Raw genomic sequence first — 19,502 nt, 5'->3', positions numbered from 1 at the left:
ACAAAATATCTTATAACTTCCTGCTTACAAATTGAGCTTTGGCCCTGTTTGTTACTGTTTTGAAAATGTAAGTTCTTACTTTTAGAGCAGTTTTGGGGTCAAAGCAAGTAATAAAGTTGAAATTGCTCAGTCGTGTCCGACTCTTTGTGACCCCATGGTTCATGGAATTCTCCAGGCCAGAATACTGGAGTGGGGAGCCTTTCCCTTCTCCAGGGGATCATCCCAAACCAGGGATCAAACCCAGGTCTCCCGCATTGCACCTGGATTCTTTACCAGCTGAGCCACAAAGGAAGCCCAAATATAGAGTTCCTGTAACCTGCCTGTCCCAACAGGTACACAGCCTTGCCCACTATTAACATCCCCACCAGAGTGGCATACTTGTCACATTAAAGGAAGCTACATTGAAGCGTCATTGTCACCCAATGTCCAAAGTTTAATTATGGCTCACTCTTGGTGTTGTATGTTGTGTGGGTTTTCACAAATGTGTAATGACATGCATCCGTTATTATAATACATAGAATAGTTATATTGCCCCCAAATCCACTGTATTCCATCTTTTCATCCCTCCTTCTCCCCTTACCCTTAGCAACCTATTGTCTCCAGAATTTTACCTTTTCCAGAATGTCATATAGTTGGAATCACAGAGTATGTGACCTTTTCAAGTTGGGCTTTTCCATTTAGTAATGTGCATTTAATGTTCCTCTATGTCTTCTCATGGCTTGATGCTTCATTTCTTTTTAGCACTAAAAACATTTCTTTGTTTGCTGTACTACAATTTATTTATTCATTTACCTACTGGAGGACATCTTAGTTGCTTCCAAGTTTTTTTTTTAATATTTTGGGATATATACCTAAAATATAGGAATTTAGGTATTGCTGGATCATATGGTGATTCCATATGCAGTTTTTTGTTGTTGTTGTTTGGACATGTTCTCAATTCATTTGGGTATATATCAAAGAGCACAATGGTTCCACCATATGGGAAGAATATGGTTTAGTTTTGTAAGAAACTGCCAAACTGTCTTCCAAAGTTTTGCATTCTTACACGCATCTTGCATCCCTATGGAAAGAATCGTCCTGCATTCCCACCAGCAATGAATGAAAGTTCCTGTTGCTTCACAGCCTTGCCTGCATTTGGTGTTGTCGGTATCTTGGGTTTTTGCCATTCAATGAGTGTAGTGATATCTCCATTGTTGTTTTAATTTATAGTTATCTAAATGGCATATGATATTGAGCATCCTTTAATATGCTTATTTGCCATTCTTACATCTTCTTTGGTGAACTGTCTATTCAGATCTTTTTTCCACTTAAATCAGGTTGTTTATTTTCTTACTGTTTAATTTTTAAAGGGTTTTTTTTTTTTAACATTTTGTATAGCAGTCCTTATATATCTTTTATTTAAAAGTCCAGATATGTCATTTACAAAAATAATTTCTTTTACAAAGATTTTCTCTCACTCTATACCTTGTTTTTTTCAAATATTTTGGGATTTTTCCAGCTATCTTTCTGCTTTTGATTTTTAGTTTAATTCCACTGTGGTCTGAGAGCAGATATCATATGATTTCTATTCTTTTAAATTTGTTGTGTTTTATGGCCCAGAACGTGGTCGGCTTGGTGAAAGTTCCATGTGAGCTTGGGAAGAATTGTGTTCTGTTGTTGTTGGATGAAGTAGTCTATAGATGTCAATTATGTCCAGTTGATGGATGGTGCTGTTGAGTTCAACTATGTCCTTACTGATGTTCTGTCTGCTGGATCTGTGCCTTTCTGGGAGAGGGGTATTGAAGTCTCCAAATGTAATAGTAAATTTACCTATTTTTCCTTGAGTTCCATAAGTTTTGCCTCATGTAGTTTGACACTCTGTTGTTAGGCACACACACACATTTTAAGGACTCATATCTTTTCCAATAGAGTGCTTAGTATATAAGTCAGTTGGTTTAAATTCCCGGAATGGTAATTTCAACATTTCTGCCATAATCAAAGTCCATCTCTGATGCTTGCCCTATCTCTTCAAGCTGCATTTTTAGGATACCTTGTAATTTTTATTGAAAGTTGGACATGATATATTGGGTGAAAGAAGGCATCTCTAAGGAATCTCCCCAAATATTCTGATTAAGTAGTTTTACAGTGGGGCCCAGGGAACTGCATTTTATAAGTTTTCAAGTGATTTTGATCCATGAACCCTGTGAACCATAGTTTGGGGAAGGTTGACTCAATCTGGTGAAGTCTCAGGCCTTTCCTCCATACAATGAGGCAGTGACACCTGCTCCATGGTTTGTGTGTGGAAAGCATGTGGCTGTGAATCTGGTCTGTTGAGGATGCTCAGAAACATTGGCTCCTTTCCCTCTAGATATCATTGATTTCATTCAACCATGTGCATCCAGTGTCAGAGAAGAGACCAAAATCCCTAGAATGTGCTGGAAGTTGACAGAAGTCAGCTAGCAAATTAAGGAGCATCGAACGGCAAAGGGTAATAAGAGTCTGTGAAACACAATAGATGTGTTTTGAAGAACATAGGCTGCTAACAGAATGGATTCCCACTCCCTCCCCACAAGTCAGCCATGTATGGAAATCAAAAATTCCACTCCGATGAGTGCACTTTCCTCTTCTCAAATGCCAGAAACCATGGAGCAGCAAGCAGGGCTGTACCATTACCACTGGCAGCAAGCAGTTTTATAATGAGTTTTGGAAATTTGACTACTTGCCAGCCTCTGATTCATTAATGTAATATTAGAAGAAAATTAACAGGGGATATTGACCTCAGAGGACATTTGGGGAGAAGGCCAAGTCCACGCTGAACCGAGTCAGCTACCAAGAAAGTGAAACCGGTTTGCCTATGAGCACAGGAGATTTCAAGGTTCTTGCTTGCAATGTGTACATTCCATCGTCTTAGCTGGTGACTGCTCCTGCTGTTGCTATAGAGTGGAACTTTGAAGCACTGATGTCTATAATAAGCTAGATGAGCTCACTTGTTAATGCTTTTTCCTTCCTGTTATACTTTTAAGTATGTTAAGCTGCTATTTAACTTTGAATTGTCACAATCTGTGGCATTATATAATTCTATAATTTCTTTGCTATATAATTGGTTAAGAACTTTGCGATACTTCTGGTTGGAGGGGGATTAAAAACTATAGAGAACCATAAGGCTGTGTTTATTTAAGAGCATAAAAAAAAATTCCATCAACTCTCCCCAAAATAAGCTGGGCAAAAACCATTAAGATTTCTTTATTCCTTTTTTTTTTTCTTTCATGCAAAGAGTATACTTAAAACTGAAAAGATTTCCCCTTTTTCATCCATTGTTTGTGGACATAGGATATATAGCAGCAGGGGAAGAGATGAGAAAAATCTACTGAAAGCTGGCTCTGTTTAACAGCTTAAATTCAAATTTGTTTTTAAAAAGAAAGAGCCTGTAATGTTTTATTCAGGTTCAGCAATGGCAACATTGTCAGAATTGAAGCCTGTCTTATGGAAAGAATTTTTAAAATTTTAAACTACTAAATAAAGCTTTGAAACAGAATCTGATTTGTCTATGGGGAGGGTTTGTAAAAATTTTTTAAATTTATTCTTACATTTGTTCATTCATTCAACAAACACTGGCTGTTGCCCTCTGTGTGCTGGACAGTGGAAGGAAGGAGGGGAGATAGTTGTGCCCTTCAGGAACTCTCTTGATCTCCCTTGAATCAGCTTCCATGGAGTTCTATGTGTGCTCCATCACAGCGTGTTGGAAATTTTATTGAAACCACTGATTCAGCAAATACCTGTTGAATATTTCCTTTGTGTTGAGTGAGGAGCTATAGGGTTCCTGCCTACCCCATGGGGCTCTTGTGGGGATTAAGTGGGTTAATGCAGCTAATGTTTAGCACCTGGAGCCTAGGAGGTTTTTAATAGATATCTGAGGAACTGAGTCAGTCAACTTAATGCCCAGTGGGAAACTGTTGCTGGGAAAAGACTGATAGTGATCCTGTGGTGTAGACTTTAGTAGGATGAGATGATGGAGAAAGGAGTTTACTATCTTAAGGCAGCAATAATTCTGCATGTCTCTGGCAGTCATGCTTTTTGGCCTTCTGGTCTACCTACTTTTGCTTAGGTTTCTTTCTTTGGTTTCAGCTGCTTTGTGACTTCTTTCCTCCCTCCCTCCCTCTCCTGCTTCCATCCTATCATCTTTCCTTCCACCCCTCCCTCCTTCTCTCCAGGCTTCCTCATATTCATTCTATTCATACTGCTGTCATAAAACCCCACCAACATTACTCCATACAAGTTACTCAGGGTAATTTAAGAGCAGCCACTGTGGGACAGGCTACCCAGGAGGATCCGCAGGAACACTGAGTCATTGATCTGTGGGAGCTGGGGCAGGGGGCCAGGCTCAGCCTCTACAGCTGGGCTGACCTGAGAATGGAGTCCCTACTATAGTTTTAAGTACCTAAATACAGTTGACCCTTGAACAACCCGGATTTGAACTGTGTGGCTCCACTTATTTCAATAGTAAATACTACAGTGCTAAGTCAAGTGGGCCTTAGAAAGCATCACTACGAACAAAGCAAGTGGAGGTGATGGAATTCCAATTGAGCTATTTAAAATCTAAAAGATGATGCTGTGAAAGTGCTGCATTCAATATGCCAGCAAATTTGGAAAACTCAGCAGTGGCCACAGGACTGGAAAAGGTCAGTTTTCATTCCAATCCCAAAGAAAGGCAATGCCAAAGAATGCTCAAACTACCACACAATTGCACTCATCTCACATGCTAGGAAAGTAATGCTCAAAATTCTCCAAGCCAAGCTTCAGCAATACGTGAACCATGAACTTCCAGATGTTGAAGCTGGTTTTAGAAAAGGCAGAGGAACCAGAGATCAAATTGCCAGCATCCACTGGATCATGGAAAAAGCAAGAGAGTTCCAGAAAAACATCTACTTCTGCTTTATTGACTACACCAAAGCCTTTGACTGAGTGGATCACAATAAACTGTGGAAAATTCTGAAAGAGATGGGAATACCAGACCACCTGACCTGCCTCTTGAGAAACCTGTACGCAGGTCAGGAAGCAACAGTTAGAACTGGACATGGAACAACAGACTGATTCCAAATAGGAAAAGGAGTATGTCAAGGCTGTATATTGTCACCCTGCTTATTTAACTTATATGCAGGGTACATCATGTGAAACGCTGGGCTGGAAGAAGCACAAGCTGGAATCAAGACTGCTGGGAGAAATATCAGTCACTTCAGATATGCAGATGACACCACCCTTATGGCAGAAAGTGAAGAGGAGCTAAAAAGCCTCTTGATGAAAGTGAAAGAGGAGAGTGAAAAAGTTGGCTTAAAGCTCAACATTCAGAAAACGAAGATCATGGCATCCGGTCCCATCACTTCATGGGAAATAGATGGGGAAACAGTGGAAACAGTGTCAGACTTTGTTCTTTTGGGCTCCAAAATCACTGCAGCTGGTGACTTCAGCCATGAAATTAAAAGACACTTACTCCTTGGAAGGAAAGTTATGACCAACCTAGATAGCATATTCAAAAGCAGAGACATTACTTTGCCAACAAAGGTCCGTCTAGTCAAGGCTATGGTTTTTCCTGTGGTCACGTATGGATGTGAGAGTTGGACTGTGAAGAAAGCTGAGCGCTGAAGAATTGATGCTTTTGCACTGTGGTGTTGGAGAAGACTCTTGAGAGTCTCTAGGACTGCAAGGAGATCCAACCAGTCCATTCTAAAGGAGATCAGTCCTGGGTGTTCATTGGAAGGACTGTTGCTAAAGATGAAACTCCAATACTTTGGCCACCTCATGCAAAGAGTTGATTCATTGGAAAAGACCCTGATGCGGGGAGGGATTGGGGGCAAGAGGAAAAGGGGATGACAGAGGAAGAGATGGCTGGATGGCATCACCGACTCAATGGACATGAGTTTGAGTGAACTCTGGGAGTTGGTGATGGACAGGGAGGCCTGGTGTGCTGCAGTTCATGGGGTTGCAAAGAGTCAGACACAACTGAGCGACTGAACTGAACTGAACTGAACACCCTTTGTAAATGCAGAGGAACTATGTATATGGAGGGCCAACTATAAACTATACTCAGATTAACCCCACCACTGTTCAAGGGTCAATTGTACATACATAGCTGTTACTATTAATATATACACCTACATATAAATCTGGCAGGTGAGTTCTTTACCATTAGCATGACCTGAGAAGCCCTGCACACATGTAAAATCTTTTTCAGGGGAGTTTTGATATTCTGAATTGTGGAGCAAAAGTAGATGATTCCTCTGTTGAGAAACACTGAGACTTGGATGAGTGCCTGGGTTATTTGAAATAAAATGAACGAGGAGTTACTGATTCTTAATAGTGGTGGTGGGGGGCGTGTGGGGAATACCACTTGAAGAGTTCAGCTGTCATTTCCTCAGTGCTCATTTAGGTATTTCAAGTATGCAAACAGAGAATTTTTTACACAGACCTTATAAATGAAACCTTGTTTATTGCTTCCCAAAGGGTCAGTCCCTAAACATACTCTCTGCCTTCCATGAGGGCAGTGCCTCTCCTACAGGTCAGTAAGCTTACTTTTGGTCACCATAAGTCCCCAGAGCCTGGTACGCTGCCTGGTGCCCAAAAGTGCTTAGTCCACATCTATCCATGTAAAATTGTCAGGTGTGTGAAGTCATTTTGAAATGCTGCATTTCATAGCTCAGATACTCTAAATGAAAAATGATGGTTCCTCTGATGAGAAGCACTGAGACTAGGATGAGTGCCTGGGATGTTTGAAATAAAATAAATGAAGAGTTATTGATTTTTGGTGGTGGTAGAGTGAGTGGGGTGCGGGGAATACACTGAGCGAGATTCTTGGCCAAGTGACAAACTAGAAACGCTAGGAGGACTTGGAGAACTTACATAGCAAACAAACATGCTGTTAAGGAATAGTTCTACTAGTGGGATTTTAAACCCTTGATGTGGATTTCAATAACATATCCTGCTTTCAGGTAGTCATTGTTTGAGGAACTGAGAATCTACAGGATGACACCCACACTTCTGCAGCGAAATTCATGGTGGGGCTGAAGGCTGGCTGTTACTGTGATGATCTAAACACTCACTGTGTAAGTGGGTTCAGTCTTCTGACTAGGGGAGGAATCATGTGTAGGAAAGATGTGAGAAGAATGAAACAAATCCTGACTTCACCTTCCAAAGAATAAATGTATAGTTTAGCATCCACAAAAATGACCAGACCCAAGCCATTTGAGTAATTCCTGGTTAAATGGAACCCAAACAGGTGAACTCAGCAGGACTGGTTTATTGACTAGAATCACTATCCAGTCTGCACAATTGGTGGCAATCAGTTTTAAATCAGATCAAAATATGCATGAGGGGCAAAGAAGTTGACTCAGTGGCTTACCTAAAAATGGTCACTTTCTAGGGATGAAAATATATGTAGTTAGGCACACAAAAAAATCAGGGTACAATGGAAAATAAAATCTCAGTATAGTACATTAATGAATTATTGGATTACATTGATATACTTTTGATAAGAGCTGACAAACATTCTGATCTATTTGATGTATTTTCTTCCTTACCCACTACAGCATTTTTCATGATATGTTATTAATACAGGATTCCAAACCTTCACCAACCATTAGCTGCTTCCTGTGTTAAAGATAATGACTTCATATAGCAGGAAAGTTTGTTTTAGCAAACTGGCAGAGTATGTCTGCAAACAGGCAGCTGAATTGGACACAACTGAAAGATCTGGCTTTCAAATTTGCTATGGCTCATTAGGATAGTATTTGGAGCAGAGGGACAATTATTTCTTGGATCCTGGTGCTTGCATAGTTGTTTAAACAGGCCACAGAGGAATGGAATGACCATATCTTTTCCTCGAATCCATTTAACCATGCGTGTATGCATATGATTATTATCTTTGGTGCCAGTGAACCCAAACACAAGAATATTATTTCTAAATGTTGCCAATATCCTTAATGGAACTACTTATAAAATGACGTTATATGAGGTAATTTTGATATTATGTTGTTTGAACTCTTTTTTTGTTTAGTGTCAATCTCTAGTAGTTTCCTTTATTGCTAACTACTGCTGAAATGCATAGTACTCACAGAAGTGCAACTCAGAACTGTCAAACCTGGGTCCAGAATCTCGACTGAAACAGTCACGCGTGCTGACCTGGTCCTAGTCTCCTCTGCTTATTCAAAACTGGTCTCCCAATTGTGAAGACCCAAACTGGGAGGGTCTTCACTTGCAATTTTATGAGGACAATAGAAATAGCTGAGGAAGACTAAAATCATACTGTAGATTAGAATGAAAACTATACACAGTTTATTAGTAACTCAAGAATTATTATATATAATGGAATCCCTCAATGGGGGGGCCATCCAGAGCCCAATTTATAATTTTTAAAAAATTAGGTAAATCTGCCAGCAGTTTTTCTACATAAGCAGGAATGAGACCTAGGAGTGTAAATACATGTGTGTGTGCTCAGTTGCACATGATTCTTTGCGACCCCTGGACTGCAGCCCGCCAGGCTTCTCTGTCCATGGAGTTTTCCAGGCAAGAATACTGGAGTGGGGTGCCATTTTCGACTCCTATATATGTGCTGTGCTGTGCTTAGTCACTAAGTTGTGTTCAACTCTGTGACCCCATGGACTGTAATCCGTCAGGCACCTCTGTCCATGGGAATTCACCATGCAAGAATACCGGAGCGGGTTGCCATGCCCTCCTCCAGAGGATCTTCCTAATGCAAGGATTGAATCCAGGTCTTTTGCATTGCAGGCAGATTCTTTTATTAATTTTTTTAATTAATGTATTTTAATTGGAGGATAATTACTTTACAACACTGTGATGGTTTTTTGCCATACATCGACATAAATCAGCCACAGGTACACGTGTGTCCCCCATCCTGAACTCCCCTCCCACCCTATCCCTCTATGTTGTCCCAGAGCCCCGGCATTGAGTGCCCTGCTTCATGCATCCAACTTGTACTGGTCTTCTAGTTCACATATGGTAATATACATGTTTCAACGCTGTTCTCTCAAATCATCCCATCCTCGCTTTCTCCCACAGAGTCCAAAAGTCTGTCCTTTACATCTGTGTCTCTTTTACTGCCCTGCATATAGGATTGCCGTTACCAACTTTCTAAATTCCCTATATATGTGTTAATATACGGTATTGGTGTTTTCCTTTCTGACTTCACTCTGTATAATAGGCACCAGTTTCATCCACCTCATTAGAACTGACTCAAATGTGTTCCTTTTATAGCTGAGTAATATTCTATTGTGTATATGTACCACAACTTCCTTATCCATTTGTCTGCCGATGGACATTTAGGTTGCTTCCATGTGCAGGCAGATTCTTTACCACCTGAGCCACCAGGGGAGCCCACTCCTATATATATATATATGTATATAATGTGTATATATTATGCATATATGTAATTGTGGTAAATATATATAACATAAAATTTACCATTTTAATTATTATGTGTATAGTTATTGACACAAGGTACCATCACAATATCATACCACCATCACCATTATCAATTTCCAGAACTTTTTAATCATCTCAAAGTGAAACTCTGTACCCTTTAAGCAATAACCTCTCACCCTGTCTTTCAAATCCTGACAACCATCATTCCACTTTCTGTCTTTATGATTTTGCATATTCTTGGTATCTCATGTAAATGAAATCATATGGTATTTGTCCTTTTGTCTGGCTTATTTCATTTAGCATAATGTTTTCGGTTTTCATCCATGTTATTATATGTATCAGTTTCCTTCCTCTTTAAAGCTGAATAATATTCCACTGCATGTCTTAACTACACTTAGTTCATCTATCAGTAGACACTTGACTCATTTATATATTTTGTCTGTTGTGAATAGTACTGCTATTAACACGTGTGTACAATTATCTCTCCAGGACATTGCTTTCAATTTGGGGAGTCTGAGTGAACTCCGGGAGTTGGTGATGGACAGGGAGGCCCAGCATGCTGCAATTCATGGGGTCGCAAAGAGTTGGACACGACTGAGTGACTGAACTGAACTGAACTGATACACAGAAATTACTGGATCATATGGTAATTCTGTTTTTAAGTTTTTGAGGAGCCTCCAAACTGTTTTCCATAGTGACTGTACTATTTTATATTTGGAGTAGGTGTATCTTTTTTATATATAATTCATTTATTGGTCTTTGGTTGCGCTATGCTTTTGTGGCTGTGTGAGGGCTTTCTCTAGTTGCAGAGAGTGGGGGCTACTCTTGGTTGTGGTGCACAGGCTTCTCATTGTGGTGGCTTCTCTTGTGAGCGGCATGGGCTCTAGGTGCTCAGGCTTCAGTAGTTGCTGCATACAGGCTCATTGGTTGTGGCTCGCAGGCTCTAAAGAAAGGGCTCAACAGCTGTGGGGCACAGGCTTTAGCTGCCCCATGCCATGTGGAATCTTTCCAGACCAGGGATCGATCCCATGACCCCTGCATTGGCAGGCAGACTCCTATCCACTATACCACCAGGGAAGTCCTGGAGTGTATCTTTTTTGATGCAACCTCTTTTTGACATGAAAATGTAAGGCAAGCAGTTCCTCTGTCCTGGAAGAAAATGTTGGAAGTCTCTCTTCCTTTAGTGTTCAGAGCAGGGGTAAAAGAGGTGGATTAATAGGGCCTTACTGATGCAAAAAGGTCTATATCTTAGTCCCTTTATCATCTGTGTTTTATCCACTAGTGTTTTCTGCACTGGACAGAAAGAGGAACACCTCAACATGTCCCATGCTGCTCCATTAAACTCTACGGCTGTAGAACCCCAGAGAGAAACTGTTAAAATTTCCTACCATCCTATGGGCTCTGGTATAAAAAAGTTGGCAGGGCACAAAATTAACATCTTTTCTTGATTAAAAAAAAATAGTGTGACAACATTAAGTTCCATATTAATGGAAGAAATACTTTGGCACTCATTGGAACAGGGCTTTGGGTATAAAAAATGACATGAGGAATAGTGTTGCATTCTGAGTCCTATTTGAAACAACGATGCCACCATTTCATTTGTCTGAATGGAACCTAACATGGTAGAAAAGAGATTAGGAAGGAGATTTTGATTCACTTTTAGGTCCTTCTTTTAAAATTAAGCCATTTTATCTCTTTTAAATGTGCCCTCTACCCTCCCCACACACCAGAGTCTCATAAAATAGTTTTTCCTACATGAGTGATTAGTTTCCTTCTCTATACAGATTGTGGGGGAATTGTCATTTTGTGCCTATGAAACAAAAGAAAATTTGATTCAGAAGATTAAAAACACATTCTTGCCTGCTCTAATTATAAAGATTAAAAGCATCGGGCCTCATCTAAACAGTGAACTTAGAGGATAAATATTTATTTGTCCAGATGTTTACCAAGCTCGAGAGAGCAGTTTCATTTGTTTTAAAGCCATGCGCACGGACCCTTCCACATGCTGGGTCCTGATGCCCCCGCTGCACCTCTGTGCTGTCTGGTTTGTGTGGAAGGACAGTGACACAACTCCAGGATGAGGGCTTTGTCGGTGTCAAGAGGCACTAGACTTGAGCTATTCAAGTGGCACAAATAAGAAACATAATGTGTGTCTTTTTGTGAGTGTTTATGTTTGTGTTTCATTCTACTCAGATGAATAAAAGACTTCTCTTCCACATCTGAGTAAATGAAATGATCAAGCAAGAATGTGCCCCACATGTGTTCAAAAGCCAAGGAAATGGCTGTATTTAGGATGCTATTCACTGTAATAACACTAACAATACTTTTTAATTGGCCCAGTTACTTCCTGATCATTGAGATCTCCTATATTGTTTTTTAATTATCTAGGTCCTTGTAATGGTTAATATTATGTGTCTACTTGGAGGTGTTTTGGGGTGAGTTTAACATCTAAATCGGTGAACTTTGCATGGAGCAGGTTGTGCTTCATGTTATGGGTGGGCCTCACTCACGCAGTTGAAGGCCTGAGTGGAATGAAAAGATTGATGTTGCTGGGCAAGGGGGAATTCTCTGGAAGACTGCCTTTGGGCTTCATCAGCACCATCTTGGGAATGCAGTCTGCCAGCCTATGCTGCAGAGTTTGGGCTTGCCAGCCTCTGTAATCGTGGAACCATTTTTTTTTTTTTTTTTGGTAACACATAAACCTCTCTCACTCTTTCTCTCTCCCTCTCCTACTGGTTCTGTTTCTACAGACAGCCCTGACTAATATGCTTCCTTTCCTATATTTACATTTCCCTTCTGTCCCTGAATTTCTACATTTTGTAAAGTGAACTCAGATCAATATTTTATGCTTTTTCTTCTTTTAGTGGTAAACTAGGATGACTTGTTCTATATAATAAAAAAATAGATATAAGAATATATAGGGATAAGTAGATGAGAATGTATCAGGCAGGGTTCTAGCAAGAAATAGAATTTTACCCCAAAGAATTTAACCAAAAAATGATTATTTACAGAAGTATAGACACAGTTAAGGGAACTATAACTAGGAATAGTGAAACCCTCAGGGAACCAACATTAGCAGGAAGGTTACCACCCAACAGCCTGAAGGGACAAAGGCCATGTTTCCAAAGCCCATGAGTCTTGGAGGGGCTGCCTGGCAGCGGCTGCTATATGACGAGGAGGTGGCTGCAGTCAGACTATGATTGAAGCAAGGAGCAGAGGAAGAAATACCCTGATCTTTCTCCCATCCTTTCTCTGATCTCCTGCCACTGCCTCCTGTTGTCTGAACCCAACCAGATGTCAATGGCCAGGAACTGGGAGATGCAGTCTAGAGAGCCCAGCCTCCTGGGGCACATGACAGTATAGAAGGGATAGATCTGGGGAGACAAATGGGATAGCTTGCAGATCTTCAAAATAGCCCAAAAGATCTTGCTAAGGACTGAAGAATAATCACCCTTCACCTCCAGTTGAGCTCCCAGCTTTGATGACTGAAGAAAGCCTCTCCTAACTCTATGCAGGAGCTTTTTCTTTCTGGAAACTTACTGTTTTCTAGAGGGATCAGTATGATTCTACTCACTGGATGTAACAGGAAAATTTATAAACCATGGAAAGAATTTTCCAGAACAGCTGTGAGTGATAAGACTGGATGGAATCAGCAAGAGGCCTATTTGCAGAGCATGGGAGAGGAGCCTGAGGAGCTCAGAAGTTGAGCCTGATTCTGAGGCTTCAAGTATTTAATTGAAAACAGAGCAGGCAGGCAGTGAACACAAATGAGTGTGAAGGAAAGAAATTCTGATTATTTACAAAGATGCCTTGATGTCCTAAATCCCAATGTTCATCCATTCCTTTGGGTAAAAGCATCTTATTTTAAAAAGCAGACACTTTGTGTAAGTTGCAGGAGGGTGGGTGGTACAGTTGTGTGGCCAACTCTGTCTTAGGAATTAACTTTTGAGATTATTTGCCATAAAAAAGGAGGTCGAAATTGATGAAGGTACATTTTGTGTTCTTCACAGAATATTCTCCCACGGTCAGCATGAGATTACAAAGGCTCTAATCAGCTGGTGAGACTCTTTTGGCCATGTTTGCTTCTCAGTGTGGGACTTCATATATAAAGCAGAGAGAAAGTAGCTGAAGAAATAATTGCTGAATGTATCTGTTCAGTCCCTATGGTTATCACCAATCACATGTCTTAGAATGCTCAGGCTGTTGTAACAAAATACTATAGATCAGGTGATGAGATGATTAGATAGCAAAACTGAGTTTAGCTAGCGAAGTTGAGGTAAGACTGCTGATTCCATCCAATCTTATCACCCACAGCTATTCCGTCACCGACTCAACAGACCTGAGTCTGAGCAAACTCCAGGAGACAGTGAAGGACAGGGAAGTCTGGCGTGCTTCAGTCCATGGTGTCACAGAGAGTCAGACACCACTAACTACTGAACAGTGAACAGCAAATAGATCAGGTGGCTTAGACAACAGACATTGGTTTCTCAGGGTTCTGGAGGCCAGAAAGTCCAAAATCCAGGTGCCAGTCAATTTAGTTCCTGGTGAGGACCCACTTCCTGGTTTGCAGCTGGCTGCCTTCTCACCGTGTCCTCATATGGTAGGAGGTCTGATGTTTCTTTCTCTTCTTACAATGACACTAATCCCATCATGAAAGCCACAGCCTCATGACATCATCTTGCCCTAATTACCTCCCAAAGGCTCACTCTGCAAACACCATCATGTTGGGAGTTAAGACTTCAACACAAATTTTGGGGGGACACAAACATTTGGTCCTTGATGAGATGGTACAAGTCACACACTGTGAAGATGCTTGCAAAATTGCTGCTAGGAGTATTGCTAAAATGTTAGCCTTTTTCCTTCAGCTTGACTTTGATCCATTATTCTAATGTTTTAAATCATTGGTTTTACACATACAGAGATTAAATGTATTGCATCTCACTTCACTGGCAAAGGAAGTATGTGGTCCTCCAGCTCAGTGACAGATGGCCAAAGTTTACAAAACTACTAGGAAAACATACTCAATGCATTAAAACAAAGTTCACGGCAAACACTGAACTGTTTCTTTTACATTTTGATCCATAAGGTAAGAGCTCTCTAATCTGGAAAAAAGAAAACACTGAACATCGTTTAAAAAGAACCAACACCCTCTTTAGCTGTTCAGAGCAGTTTCTGTTTTTGGATTAAAAGGCGCTAAGTAAAATACTTCTAATGGAATAGTTACATGAGGCAACCTTGAAGAGAAAATTGCTGACATGAATGGTATTCCACTGTATTCAATGTGATACAAATTGAATTATCTTCCTTATAATACTTTGTGAATAAAAATTTACTAGGCAACATGACAGTAATGAAAAATCTGGAAAAGAATTAGGAAATAATTACTGTTTACATGAAAGCTATTCAATTATTTATGCAAGAAAACCTCTCAACTTCACTATGATGTCATTCTCCAAAGTGAAAATGTACACTTGAATGTCTCTTGTCGGTCTATAACTCTATCCTTATATCTACATCTCTCCCTTATAGATGTTCTCACAGTTAATCAGAATGTCTCAGGATTTGTAGAAGTAAGAAATCTAGGGAGAGGGACTTCCCTGGCAGTCTAGTGGTTAAGACTGGTCCCTCTTCCAATGCATGGCGGACCGGTTTGATCCCTGGTTGGGGAACTCAGAGACCACATGCCATGTGGTGTGGACAAAAACTTTTAAAAAAAGAAAAGAAATCTAGGAAGAAAATACCTTCCTGACATCACAATCAATTTGTTTGTTTATTTACATGTCATTGATCAAAGTAAATTTTTGAGAGATTAAAACTGTTATTCTCTGTGTCTGCAATAGGGTGATCAGAAGCTCTAGGCAGAGAACACAAGTATGTCTGTGATTCCCTTTGTACACCATCTGACCCACTGCCACGACTTCAGGTGTTTTCATCATGATGAAGAACAAGGGCACCAAGTGAAGTTTGGAGTCATGGTTCAGAGGCAAAGGAGTGGCTCTACAGCAGGGCCTGAGGGTCCATGTGAAAGAGATGAAACAAGCAACCTTTCTGGTAGACACTTTAGTCCTTGATGGAAGACTGTGTTTCCAGAAATTGAATTGAAACCTCTACTTGGGGAATTTAAAGGGAAGAATGGATCACATTGCCGGTGAATTTTTTTAACATGGTAATGACTCTTAGTACCTAGAATAAGGCAATAAGAGGTTACCATGAGGTAACACAAGAATGGAGAATCAGGAAGACTGAAACAATGAAACAGACAGACTGACATCATGCCACAGGGTGTATATTCTTTCTTAAAAGTTCAAAGATGCTACAATTTCTGTGGCATATATAACCCTCCTGATAATCCCTAAGAGGGCTTCCCAGGTATTCAGTGGAAAAGAATCTGTCTGCCATGCAGGGAATCCAGTTTTCAGTCATTTGAATGTATCCTAAGGCAATTATGCTAGTTAGATCATAAGAGATGATTTCATATGAGAAACACACATTTGAATTAAATACAGTGATGATAACAATGATATGCATTGAATGCTTAACATATGCCAGACTTTTCTAACTGCTTTACTTCTAGCAACTAATTTCATCAAGGAGAGAGAACAAGCATCACAAAAATATTAATTTTATTGTTGACAAAGTAATTCACTTAAAAAATGTATCTGCTAAATAAAATAAGGTGAAAATAAAACACTGTGGTCCCATGGATCACTGGTGACACAAAGAGGTATGATATTTATAATGTCTACCTTGGACAGGGATTAACATCTGGAATATACAGAGAAACTTCTGCATATCTACAACAACAAAATAATCCAATAGAAAAATGGGCAAAATGTGGAAGAGGATGTTTATAGAAGAGGAAACTCTTCGAGGTAAAAAACAGATGTACAGATGCTCTAACATTATTAATAAAGGAAATTAAAGTAAAATAATGAGATATCACATTGTGCCCATTAACTAGGCAATAATCAGAGAGATGGATGTTGCCTACTGTTGTGAGGATTGTGAGATTAGGAGTGTCCTGGCCTTCTGGTGAAAGAGTAGGCTGGGCAGCCATCTGTGAGGCAGTGACACCACTCAGCCCAGCTGAGTGTATGTCTAAGCCTGCTGAGGCAGGAGACAATCTGATGTCCTTCATCAGAAGCAGATGGATAAAATGTGAGGGTGAACCCCTCTGGAGGACCATACTGCAGCTAGAAGCAATGGATTCAATTTTCATATAGGAGCATGGGTAGATCTTAAAGTTATAGCGCTGAGCGAACAAAGTAACAAACAGATGAGATATATAACATAATTATATTTCTATAAATAAAAGATACATCCTAAACTATTTAACACTTAGGAAAAACATACTGAAAAATCTTCCTGATATTACATTTGGCAATAATTGTTTGGCTATGACATCAAAAGCACAGGCCATTAAAGCAAAAAGTTGACAACTTGGACTTCATAAAGTTATAAACTTTTGTATACCAAAGGACACTATCAAGAGAGTAAAAAGGCAACCCATAGAATGGGAGAAAATATTTGCAAATCATATATATCTGATAAGGCATTAATACCCGGGATATGAAAATACTCCTACAACTCAACAACCAAAAAACAAACAACCTAATTTAAAAACGGGCAAAGAAATTGAATAGACACAATGCCAAAGAAAATATGCAAATAGCCAATAATCATATTTAAAAATCCTCCACACCACTAGTCATTAGGGAAGTGCATGTTCAAACCATGGTAATAAATCACTTCACACCTATTAGGAGGGCTATTATTAAAAGAAAAACAAGCCAGAAAATAGCAAGTAGTGGGGAAGATGTGGAGAAACTGGAAACCTATGTATCACTGGTGGGGATGTAAAGTGGTAGATCCATTGTGAAGAAAGAGTATGGTGGTTCTTCAGAAAATTAAACGTAGGATTGCCATTCGATCCAGCAATTACCCTTCTGGGTATATACCACGAAGAAGTGAAAGCAGGAACCTGATCAGATATTTGTATACCTATATTCATAGCAGCGTTATTCACAATAGCCAATCAGTGGAAACAATCCAAGTGTCCATCAACAGATGAATGAATGAACAGGGTGTGGTACAGACATACAACAAAATATTATTCGGCCTTAAAAAGGAAGGAAACTCTGACTCATGCTACAGTGTGGATGCACCTCAAAGATGTTACATTAAGTGAAATGTTAGTCACAAAAGAGCAAATGTTGTCTGATACCACCTCACCTATATGAGGGACCTGGAGTAGTCAAATTCATAAAGAGAGAAAGCAGTATGATGGTTGTCAGGGTGTGGAGGGAGGGGAAATGGGGAGTTATTATTTAACGAATTTCAGAGTTTCAGTTTGGTTTGATGGAAAAATTATGGAGATGGATAGCTGTGATATACATCACAAGTATATGCATCACATATACTCTACATTATATTCCAAATGCATTTGCTGCAACTGAACTATACACTTAAAGTGGTTAAAATGGTAAATTTTATGTTATGTGTATTTTATCACAATTTGAAAAGTGAAAAATAAATTTAAAAAGACAGAAAGATTCTGCACTTCCAGTTCAGGGGACACAGGTTGAATCCCTGGTCAGGGAATATCCCACATGACATGCGGTGTGGCCAAAAAGTAAAAAAAAAGACAAAAAAATATGTAGTTTTGATAGTTTCAGAGAAGAGTTTCAGGGAAGTGCTTCAGAGAAGTTTCAGAGAAGAGTGCAGCAATTTTCTTTTAAGAAGGTGGGAGAAGATGGGAGTTTATGTCTTACTGATGTGAAGCAGTCAAAACATGTAATAATTCAGTGGTTGATGTCACACAGATTTTAAAATTAATGAGTTAATTAGTTCAAGAATAATTTTTAAGAGAAAATATATATTCACACAAAAGAGCAAATACCCCTTTCAAGGTATTTGTAAAACACACTAGGATGTTTGATGTGGGGAGGGGAAATGCGTTGGTTACAAGGATAAAAGGGAATAAACAAATGAACAGAAAAGGAGACTGGAAACATACTTGTAATCTCTCAATTCAGTTTAATAAATACTTATTAAGGCTCTACTTTTTCCAGAGACTTTATTTGTTCTTTCTGATGGTATCCAAGCCTAAATATGATTTATGAACATGGGGTAATGAGACTGTTTATTAATTTTAGTCAGAGAATTTCATGTGCCACAAGAATAGAGATAAAAATAAAAATTTATTACTGCAGGAAAGTTCCTTCTGAGATCTCTTATCTTTTTTATATGGAAAGATAAACTGACATATAATAAATGAGATTCTATCTTCAATGTAGCTTTTATCTCAAGCAATGATATTAAACCATTAAAAGCTAAGAAATATAATTAAAAACAAGCCATAACATAAAAAATATGATAGATTTGGGGAAGATAAAATGTTATTTGGATTATTTGTGTATCAGTCTTTTATAAAAATAAAGCCTTAGAAGTACATTTATCTATTTCTAAGCCCAATTACTAAAAATTCAACATGCCCTAATAAAATTCATCCTTAATAATTCTCAACCACTCATTAAGTCAGAAAATATTTATTAAATTCCTACCATGTGCCAGACACTGGGGCTCATTCTACACTATAACTTTCAAATTTATATCTCTACTCCAGGTTTCTCTGAATTCCAAACCCATAACATAACCTTCTTTATATGACTTGACTCTATCAAAAGAACTGTAAACCCAACATGTCCCCCCCGCCGCAAAAAATCCCTTGTTATTCAGCCCCAAGAAATGTTCTTTCAGTTATTTTTCTCTAGAAGAATAGTTCCACAATCCATCTCATTGGCACAAGCCAGAATCTTGGTGATTCTGGAATCATGATAAGTGATTATTCTGATCACGCTCTATGTCATTTGTCTTATTCAGTCAATTACCACATAAGTATTTCCCCAATGCATTCACTTTCCTCCACCTTCAGTTGCCATCACAGTCCAAGCTACATTATTATTTCTGATTTCTTGATGGGGCTCGATGCCAAAAATATACCCAGCCTTCCAAATCATTCTCTACACTGAAACCAAATCTAGTCACATCATTTCCTATCCCTCCTCCCCTCCTAAAAATCAATGTCTCTT

General features: G+C 39.3%; 1 long non-coding RNA gene across 2 annotated transcripts in view; it reads left to right on the top strand.

Moving 5' to 3' along the window:
• The window catches only part of LOC138446566 (uncharacterized), a 75,863-nt gene that overhangs the window by 21,574 nt on the left and 34,787 nt on the right, over nt 1–19,502 (top strand). For both annotated transcript variants that reach the window (XR_011259395.1, XR_011259396.1), the window contains exon 2: nt 9,901–10,057. This is a non-coding gene — a long non-coding RNA (uncharacterized lncRNA). The remainder of the gene's footprint in view (nt 1–9,900; nt 10,058–19,502) is intronic.

Source organism: Ovis canadensis, chromosome 10 (assembly GCF_042477335.2).
Source record: "Ovis canadensis isolate MfBH-ARS-UI-01 breed Bighorn chromosome 10, ARS-UI_OviCan_v2, whole genome shotgun sequence".
Classification (NCBI taxonomy): domain Eukaryota; kingdom Metazoa; phylum Chordata; class Mammalia; order Artiodactyla; family Bovidae; genus Ovis; species Ovis canadensis.
The sequence above is the reverse complement of the archived record's forward strand: the minus strand, read 5'-3'. Positions and strand labels throughout refer to the sequence as shown.